General features: G+C 46.0%; 1 long non-coding RNA gene across 2 annotated transcripts in view; it reads left to right on the top strand.

Annotated features, from left to right (window-relative positions):
- The window catches only part of LOC138366912 (uncharacterized), a 29,448-nt gene extending 22,294 nt beyond the window's left edge, over positions 1–7,154 (top strand). For both annotated transcript variants that reach the window (XR_011229250.1, XR_011229249.1), the window contains one exon: positions 6,325–7,154. This is a non-coding gene — a long non-coding RNA (uncharacterized lncRNA). The remainder of the gene's footprint in view (positions 1–6,324) is intronic.
- The last annotated feature ends 2,177 nt before the right edge of the window (positions 7,155–9,331 follow it).

Raw genomic sequence — 9,331 nt, 5'->3', positions numbered from 1 at the left:
TTGGTGTAAATTCTTTACATAAATTTCACATATACACACAGGTGTGGGGTTTTTATATTGCATTGTATGTATATTGAGTGATTCCAGCAGCCTGCGTGTGTGTATAATACAGTGACCTCGTGTATAATGGTGGTGTGTTGAAGGGCTCCAGGAGATAATATTTGTATACTACTGGAATCCTGGATAATCAGAACAAAAGAAAATATCGCGGGTGTTGAAGGATTCCAGAAAGTATCGCGGGTGTTGAAGGATTCCAGGAAGTATCGCGGGTGTTAGGGGTGTATTTCAGTGTTGGGTGTATGGTTGTAGGCCAGACGTTGGAGCTAGCCTCTCACGACTTTTACACATGGACCATGTGGGGTGTGGGCGTGTCATAGGCCAGTCGGGATTAGCACCAGTGCAGCACTTTAATAAATATCGGCATCTAACAAACCCCCTCCATGTGAAGAGAGGAAGAGAGAGGGAAGGGGAAAGGGAAGGGGAAAGAGAAGGAAGGGTGCAGCTGGGTACCTACACTAGAATCTAAAAAGGATTATGTCTGTTTAGGACTGTAGTCCAGCCAATTGTGGTTAACCTCAGGCAATTGTCCACGGTGAATTGTGATTGTATGGTGTCATAGGGTGGTTCAGGGTCACCCCCCCATGCCCCTTTTTAAGTATGGTTGGCTCATATTGCAAAAACCAACAACTTTGATGACGTCTGAAATGTGGGGGTTGATTGTCCATAGTGTGTTTACCAACAAATTTCTCTCCTGTTATCTAAGTTGGTTGGCGTCAATAACGTGGAGAGTTAATGTTTATTTAGCATCAATAATGTTGATGAGACGTTGTTACTCAAGTATATGTTGCCAACTGGGAGACAGAATAGGAGGAGAGAGAACAAGAGAGAGGAAGAAAGAACAAGAGAGAGAGGGAGAGAGAGAGAACAAGAGAGAGGGAGAGAGAGTACAAGAGAGAGGAAGAGAGAGAACAAGAGATGCGAGAGAGTGAGAGAGACTGGGATCACACCGGGTACACCATTCGTTAACTTACACACACATTATATATTACAATTACAGCACACGCATTATAAAAAAACCCATTCATAATAGGTCATGACCATTGACGAAATAGTCCTTAAATTAGGGAGTAATAGTGATTGTTACTCTTTGATAACTGCCAATTAGGTACGGTTGTTATATTAACATGAGAGAATGTGGGAATTATGTATCGAGTCTACAGCTGCATACCTGACTCAATGAGGGTCCAGGTGTTGACCAGTATAACTGGTTAACGAGAGTCCCGGGGTTCGTATGTGTAGGTGTCAGGTATTTACGTATGGATATATACATATATAAGTATTATGATCCCTCAGAGGATTCGAACCCAGGCCGCCATTGGTCTCTGACCACTGCAACACACGCGCACACACGCGCGCGCGCGCGCACACACACACACACACACACACACACACATTTCTCCTTAATGACTAGCTAGAATGTACAAGAAAGGGGAGGGTCTGTGGTGGTGGGTACAAGGGGGATGGGAAAATCTGTCGTAAGGGGGGTACAAGGGACCATTCATGACAGTGACCAACCCCCTCATCATGAACCACACTCTCCTCTGTGCTGTCAAGGCTACCTCACCTCTATTTACCTGGAAAATGAATTAACATACCAAATAAAATCTTCCGATGAATGGCTGATATTCTCCAAGATGTACTTACCTAGATGCACTCATCTATACGCACTTAGTCTCATAAAATAGGTCGATTAGGAGACAATATGAACGGATTCATTCAAGGAAGGAGCACATCTAACTGCACTGAAATTGAAATTGAAATAAGGCTATTGAGGTATAAATATAAACATAGATGAGGTAGCTGAAGCTATTCTCACCCCGTTCAGTACAACGAGTTCATATATATATATATATTGCGCCTTCAGCCTGAAGTCTCCAAAGGAATTTGTTGACTTACTGCGGGGCACACGGGCCACAGGGATAAGAGCCTCGTTGGACGTAGAATCGCTGTTTACCAACGTACCTGTGGACGAGACAATCGGAATGATAGCCGACAGAGTGTATCGTGATCCAGCCTGTACTCCTCTTGACATGCCAGAAAATATTCTGAGGAAACTACTCCAAGCTTGTACTAAAGAGGCACCCTTCTTGAGCCCGGATGGGCACATGTATAAGCAAGTAGATGGGGTCGCCATGGGTTCTCCCCTAGGTGTCCTGTTTGCAAACTTCTACATGGGTACCATCGAGCAAAAAGTCTTAGTCGACATGAACTTGAAACCGGCCATATACTGCAGGTATGTTGACGACATTTTTACACAGGTACCTGATGTCAGACATCTGCAGGAGCTGAAGGAGGCATTTGAGCAGAGTTCCGTGCTGCGTTTCACTTACGAGATGGAAAAGGATGGGAAGCTGCCCTTTCTAGATGTAACAGTCATGGAAAAGGGCGGAGGTTTCCACACTGCAGTCTACACCAAGGAAACAAACATAGGAATGTGCCTAAATGCCAACAGCGACTGCCCTGACAGGTACAAGAGGAGTGTTGTTAACGCATATGTCGACCGTGCTCTCAGCCACAGCTCAGAATGGAAGCAAGTCGACGAAGAACTCTGTAGGGTAAGGCAGGTCCTAGTCAATAACGGCTTCTCCAATGGTTTCATCGAAGACATCATAAGAAGGAAAGTGAAAAGCCATGCAACCTCTGAAGAGACAACTAACACAACACCTATACCCCCTATTAGACTATTTTACAGGAACTTCTTTTCCACAGCTCATAGAACGGAGGAAAGGGTCCTGAAAGATATTGTTAATAGAAACGTTATCCCTACAGACAAAAATCAGAGGATACAACTGACGATTTACTATAAAACCAGAAAAACGGCCAGCCTTCTCATGAGAAACTCTCCAGACACAAAACAGAACGCTTTAAAAGAGACTAACGTCGTCTATGCCTTCAAATGCCCACTTGGGGACTGTAAGCTCCAAAAAACCCAGTATATAGGCAAGACAACAACATCTCTTTCTAGGCGTTTAACGATGCATAAGCAACAGGGCTCCATTAAGGAACATATAATCTCTTCCCACAACCAAACCATCGCCAGAGAAATCCTAGTAAACAACACAGAAATCATCGATAGATACAGCGATAGCAGGCGGCTTGACGTTTGCGAGGCACTACACATCAAGAAGTCAACACCAGCAATCAACAGCCAATTATTGCACAATTATATTCTACCCACCTCAAGACTCCGCTCCAATATAGAAGCATCAAGAAATATGGACCAATAGGCTTTCTACAAACACTTCTATTCAATACCCATTGTTTGTGTTCTGTCTTGTGTTGATACTTTTAATACCCTATTAATATCCCCTCTTGTTCTGTCTTGTGTTAATGCCACATCACCCCTCCCACCTCACTCCAATGTAGATATAAAATCGGAGATACGTAAGTTCTAATCAGTTGTGTATTTGTGAACTAAAGTCTTTGAAAATGTAATAAGTTTTACGAAACGCGCCCGTGTCGCGTCAGACTAGAAATAAAAATGAATTTTGGAGAATTGATTTTTGATTTACCTCCAACAGTGAAGCGTAATGTACGAAAGATTGAGAAAATTCGTGTTAGAATTATTAATCTTACTTTTTCGGTCATATTTAATAATATATGTCTACAGGAAAGACTGCTACCAAAATATACTAATATATATATATATATATATATATATATATATATATATATATATATATATATATATATATATATATATATATATATATACATACACACACACAACTGCGTAGTAAACTGTTTATCTAACTACGGCCAAATACTCTGTCGACATCAAATGAGCTTCCGTTAAGGCATAAAGAGACCCTTTATGAGCTTGCATTCACGAGCGTCAAGGAAAGACTCTTGAAATTAACTGAAAAGTATCTCACAAGAAACCCAGTTAAGGTCTGCCACTACGGATCAGTGCGAGAACACTGAATAGGGAGCTTGGAACCCTCTTAAACCACAAGTAACGCGTTAAAACACAATCTAAACAATCTTAATCTAAATCATTCTAAAACACAATAAAAAACAGTCACTTCTAAACTTGCGTTTTCTTTATAATCGTCACACTGCTAAAATATTTACCTTTGTTTACGAAAGTTCTTAAAGAATTTGTTTTTGTTCTTGAGAACAAAGATTCCTGGCCGCCGCCTCGTCTGAGTCTGTTAGTGTGAACTAATTTATTGCCTCATATGATACTAGGCAATTAAAGATCCAGAAATTACTTTTAACCACGCTTTAGTAATTACTGTGACCTCAACCTTCTGTGTATACACAGTTACCCTTAGTTCTTAACAAGTATATTTTTGGTGTGTCTTAATTTCGACGTTGTATTCTTTATTTGTGTATGCATGTATGTGCTACATACATTACAGGTGGTACGCGAACAAGGGGACACAGGTGGAAACTGAGTACCCAAATGAGCCACAGGGACGTTAGAAAGAACTTTTTCAGTGTCAGTAGTTAACAGATGGAATGCATTAGGCAGTGATGTGGTGGAGGCTGACTCCATACACAGTTTCAAGTGTAGATATGATAGAGCCCAGTAGGCTCAGGAATCTGTACACCAGTTGATTGACAGTTGAGAGGCGGGACCAAAGAGCCAGAGCTCAACCCCCGCAAGCACAACGAGGTGAGTATATACCTACATTTATACACGAGTCCAGAGACTCATAACTCTTACCCACCCATCACCACAGGGAGTATCTGGTCTTCGTACACAACATGGGACCATTTGGCTCAGTCCCCCCCATGAAACTATTGTTTATTTTACCATAAGGTTCGAAGAGACCGAAGGAAATATTCAAATATGTTGCAGCGTAAGAACCAGGCAGAAGCTGGCAAGATACGGTCTTCCTGTCAGCTTGCATCCTGGGGAGGAAGTGCTACGTCATTCTGCAAGAAACACACACACTGTCTGTCTGTCTGAGTGCCTCTCTGTTCTGTCTTTTTCATGTCGCTGGATATTTTTGTTTTCCTTGCTCTACCTAGCTCTTTCTTTTCGCCGTCCTGTTTCTGTTCTCTCTCTCTCTCTCTCTCTCTCTCTCTCTCTCTCTCTCTCTCTCTCTCTCTCTCTCTCTCTCTCTCTCTCTCCCCTACCATCTTCTACGTCTTTCCTTCCCCCCTTCTCTACCTGGCTTCTCTCTTCTCCCTCCCCTCCCACTATCACCAGGAAGCAGTAGAAAACGGTAATCACAACACCAAACAACACTGACGCAGACCGGACGCTGCTCATGTCACGAGAACACAAGAACACAGAGAGAGAGAGAGAGAGAGAGAGAGAGAGAGAGAGAGAGAGAGAGAGAGAGAGAGAGAGAGAGAGAGAGAGAGAGACGCGTGATGCTAGCTAGAAAACTATAGCAGGCGGCAGATAATGCTACTTATCTTTGTACTAAACAGGAAGCTACTTATCACAGGGAGCTGATAGTGGAGTCAAGACTGTATATTGTACTCAAGCGAGTTGGTACTCCCCCCCCCTTCCCCCACACACACAGTTGTGGGGGCCTGATAGCTGAGTGGACGGCGCTCTGGACTCGTAATCCTAGGGTCCGGGTTCGATCCCGGTTGATGGCAGAAACAAAATGGGCAAAGTTTCTATCACCCTGATGCCCCTGTTACCTAGCAGTAAATAGGTACCTGGGAGTTAGACAGCTGCAATGGACTGCTTCCTGGGGATATGTAACAAAAAGGAGGCCTGGTCGAGGACCGGGCCGCGGAGACGCTAAACCCCGAAATCATCTAACCGTAGGATCGGATGAGACCCGGTTTCCCGCTGAAATGACCAATGGGGGGTTGGAATCCCCCAGACTACCTCGTAAACAATACCAGAACAAAAGAACATCAGTGAACAGAGGAGGGATGCCAGAAGTCCAGAAATGAGCACCCCCAGAAAGCGAGAAGGTGAAAGGTAATTTGAAAACGACGTTGCAACTTTAGGGAAGACTGAAGCAAAGTTGCTTCACAGTCACGTCAGGGAAGAGGTGGTGGGAGTGCAACAAGAACAAAGACACAGTTGATCAAACTGAAAGGATTCACCGAGAATGATGTGGAAGTGTGTGAGGAGAGGCTATACACACACACACTTAGGAAAGTGTTCCAGCATACACTATACGCTGTGCGTAATTGGAAATTATTAATAATAATTTTCATATACACCAAAATTCTTCACCGATATTCCATGTATAATTATTCATATTTTATATATTATTATTCTTGTATATGTTTAGCATTTTTATTTTTATTAGATTTATTATGTATTATTAATTATTATTTCAGTGTTACCAACAGCGCTTCGAGACACGCCCCTCCCCCAGGCCGCGGCACCAGTCCTGAAGAGTCACCAATGTTCAGTGTGTGGTACACTCGTGGTACCCTCATGTGGGGTGTACCGTGACGTGGGGGTGTACCGTGACGTGGGGTGTACCCTAGTCTGAGGTATACCAGGAGTGGGTCTTGCTGGAAGCTTTTTTTACTCCCCAATGTTTGGACTGGACGGTAGAGCGACGGTCTCGCGTCATGCAGGTCGGCGTTTAATCACCGACCGTCCACAAGTGGTTGGGGCACCATTCCTTCCCTCCCGCCCCATGCCAAATCGTTATCCTGACCTCTTCCAAGTGCTACATAGTCGCAATAGCTTGACGCTTTCCCATGATAATTCCCTCCCTTCCCAAGCCCAGCTTGGGGCCAGGCTTGTCTTGTAATAACTTGGTCCAACAGGCCGTTGCCTGGAGCGGCCCGCAAGCCCACATATTCACTGTTGATATTTGAGATCTTCCGTGTACGAAAGGTAGAATCTCCCCGCTCTAAATCCGTGTTGTTCAGGATTGTGAATTGTGCAATGGAGTGTACCTTGGTTAGGGGGGTGTACCGGGATGTGCTGTGTACTGTGGTCAGGAGAGTACCGTGGTGTGGGAAGTACGGCAGCTGGTGGCGGAGGGCCAACCGCTGCTAAACAGGTACACTGACCGGGGATTATTTTCCATTCGCCAGCACCGGAGCCAACTGGACCCACGCAAGCCAGCCATAACTCATAGTTGACCTTTTGTATCGGACACCATCGCGACGAACACTCGTTTGTAATGTACACACACACACACACACACACACACACAGTAGTGGTAGCAGGCATTGAAGAACAAACAGGGACCAGACCAAAGGAGCGGAGAGACAAGGACAAAAACATGATTAAAGAGATCCTTAAAGAGGTAAGGATGGAGGGAGCTGAGCGAAATGTTAAAAAGGTTTTCAGGCTTGGAAAGTACAACAAGGACAGAGACCGAATGATAAAGGTGGTTTTCATGAGCGAAATCGCGAAAGAGGAACTGCTAGCAAGGAAGTGTTGTCTAAAAGGTGTAGAGAAGTTCAAGAAAATATTCCTGCAGAGGGATATGACAAGGGAAGAGAGAATACGGACAGCAGACGCGAGGAAGGAGCGCAGGGAGAGAGAAGGAAATCAGAGTACCACAACCCAGAACCCTACAATCCCAGAGGGAAGTGGAGAACCCTCCTCAAACAGTGCAACAGCCACAGGGATTGGGGCACCACCCCCAAATTCTACCCAACAGACACCCAACCTGCCCCATCCCCTGTCAGCCCCCCACTAAGTACCCACCTAGGGCACCCTCCCCCCACCCACCCCCCTCCCCCCACTCACCCCCCTTCTCCCCCTCACCCCTCTCCCCAGGACCTCCCTTCTCCCCCATCCCCCATGCCCTCCCTTCTCCCACATGCCTTCCCGTCTCTCCCACCCCCATGCCCTCCCTTCTCCCCCTCCCCCCTAAGCCCCCCACTCTCCCCCACCCCACCTAAGTCTTCCCCTCTCCCCCACTCCCCTAAACCCTCCCCTCTTCCTCACCCACCTCAGCCCTCCCTTTTCCCCCACGCCCCCCAAGCCCTCCACCCTTTTCTCTCCCCCCAAGCCCCCCCATCTCCCCTATCCCCCACAGCCTCTCCTCCCCCCATGCTTCCCCAACCCTCCCTCTCTTACCCACCCCCTGTACCCTCCCCCTCTTATCCACCCCCTGTACCCTCCCCCTCTTATCCACCCCCTGTACCCTCCCCCTCTTATCCACCCCCTGTACCCTCCCCCTCTCCCCCACCACCCCAAGCCCTCCCTCCTCCACCAATCCCCCCGTGCCAGGTCCCCCCAGCTCCCACTCACCCCAGATCCCAAAGGTCCCCCCCAGAAAAGAAGCAGAAGAGAGTCAGTTTCAGGGTGATGTACTCAAACATAGATGGGATCACAAGCAAGACAAGTGAACTAAGGGAAAGAGCACAAGAAGTTAACCCAGATGTAATCGGACTCACTGAAACAAAACTCTCTGGAATCATAACGAATGCCGTGTTTCCCCAGGAGTATACAGTAATAAGGAAAGAGAGGGAAGGTAGAGGAGGAGGCGGAGTGGCCCTACTCATGAGAAGGGAATGGAGTTTTAAGGAGATGGCCATCCCGGGCTGTGAGGAGTTCAGAGACTACATAGCAGGCACCATAACAATGGGAGGACCAAGAATAGTAGTAGCAGTAATATACAACCCTCCACCAAATGACAGGAGACCCAGTCAAGAGTATGAAAACAACAACAAGGCAGTTAACACTATAATTGAGAGGGCAGCCTCTGCTGCCTGTAGAAATAGATCCCACCTGCTCATCATGGGCGACTTCAATCACGGAAAGATTGACTGGGAGAACAAGGAACCGCATGGAGGCGAGGATACGTGGAGAGCCAAACTATTGGAGGTGGTGACAAGCAACTTTTTAACGCAGCATGTCGGAGAACCCACAAGGATGAGAGGCAATGACGAACCAGCGAGACTCGACCTAGTCTTCACTCTGAACGACTCCGACATAAGAGAAATCGGTTTTGAGGACCCAGTAGGAATGAGCGACCACAGTGTACTGGTGTTTGAGTACTTGATTGAAGAAGGGTTATTGAACTCGAGGAGGGATACCGAAACCAAAAGGTTAGCATACCGAAAGGGAAACTATGAGGGGATAAGAAAATTCCTAACAGATATAGCATGGGAAACAGAGCTCAGGGGAAAGACGGCCCAAGATATGATGGATTACATCACGCAGAAGTGCAAGGACGCAGCAAACAAGTTTGTCCCAGTCCAAAAGGAAAACAGAGAAATGAAGATGAGAAACCCATGGTTTAATCAAAGATGTAGGCTAGCTAAGCAGCAAAGTAAAAGGGCATGGAGAAACTATAGGAATAACAGGACACTGGAGAGCAGAGAAAGATACCAGAATGCCAGGAATGAATATGTCAGGATGAGAAGAGAG

Source organism: Procambarus clarkii, chromosome 20 (assembly GCF_040958095.1).
Source record: "Procambarus clarkii isolate CNS0578487 chromosome 20, FALCON_Pclarkii_2.0, whole genome shotgun sequence".
NCBI classification, from domain to species: domain Eukaryota; kingdom Metazoa; phylum Arthropoda; class Malacostraca; order Decapoda; family Cambaridae; genus Procambarus; species Procambarus clarkii.
This window is presented reverse-complemented; position numbering and strand designations above follow the sequence as displayed.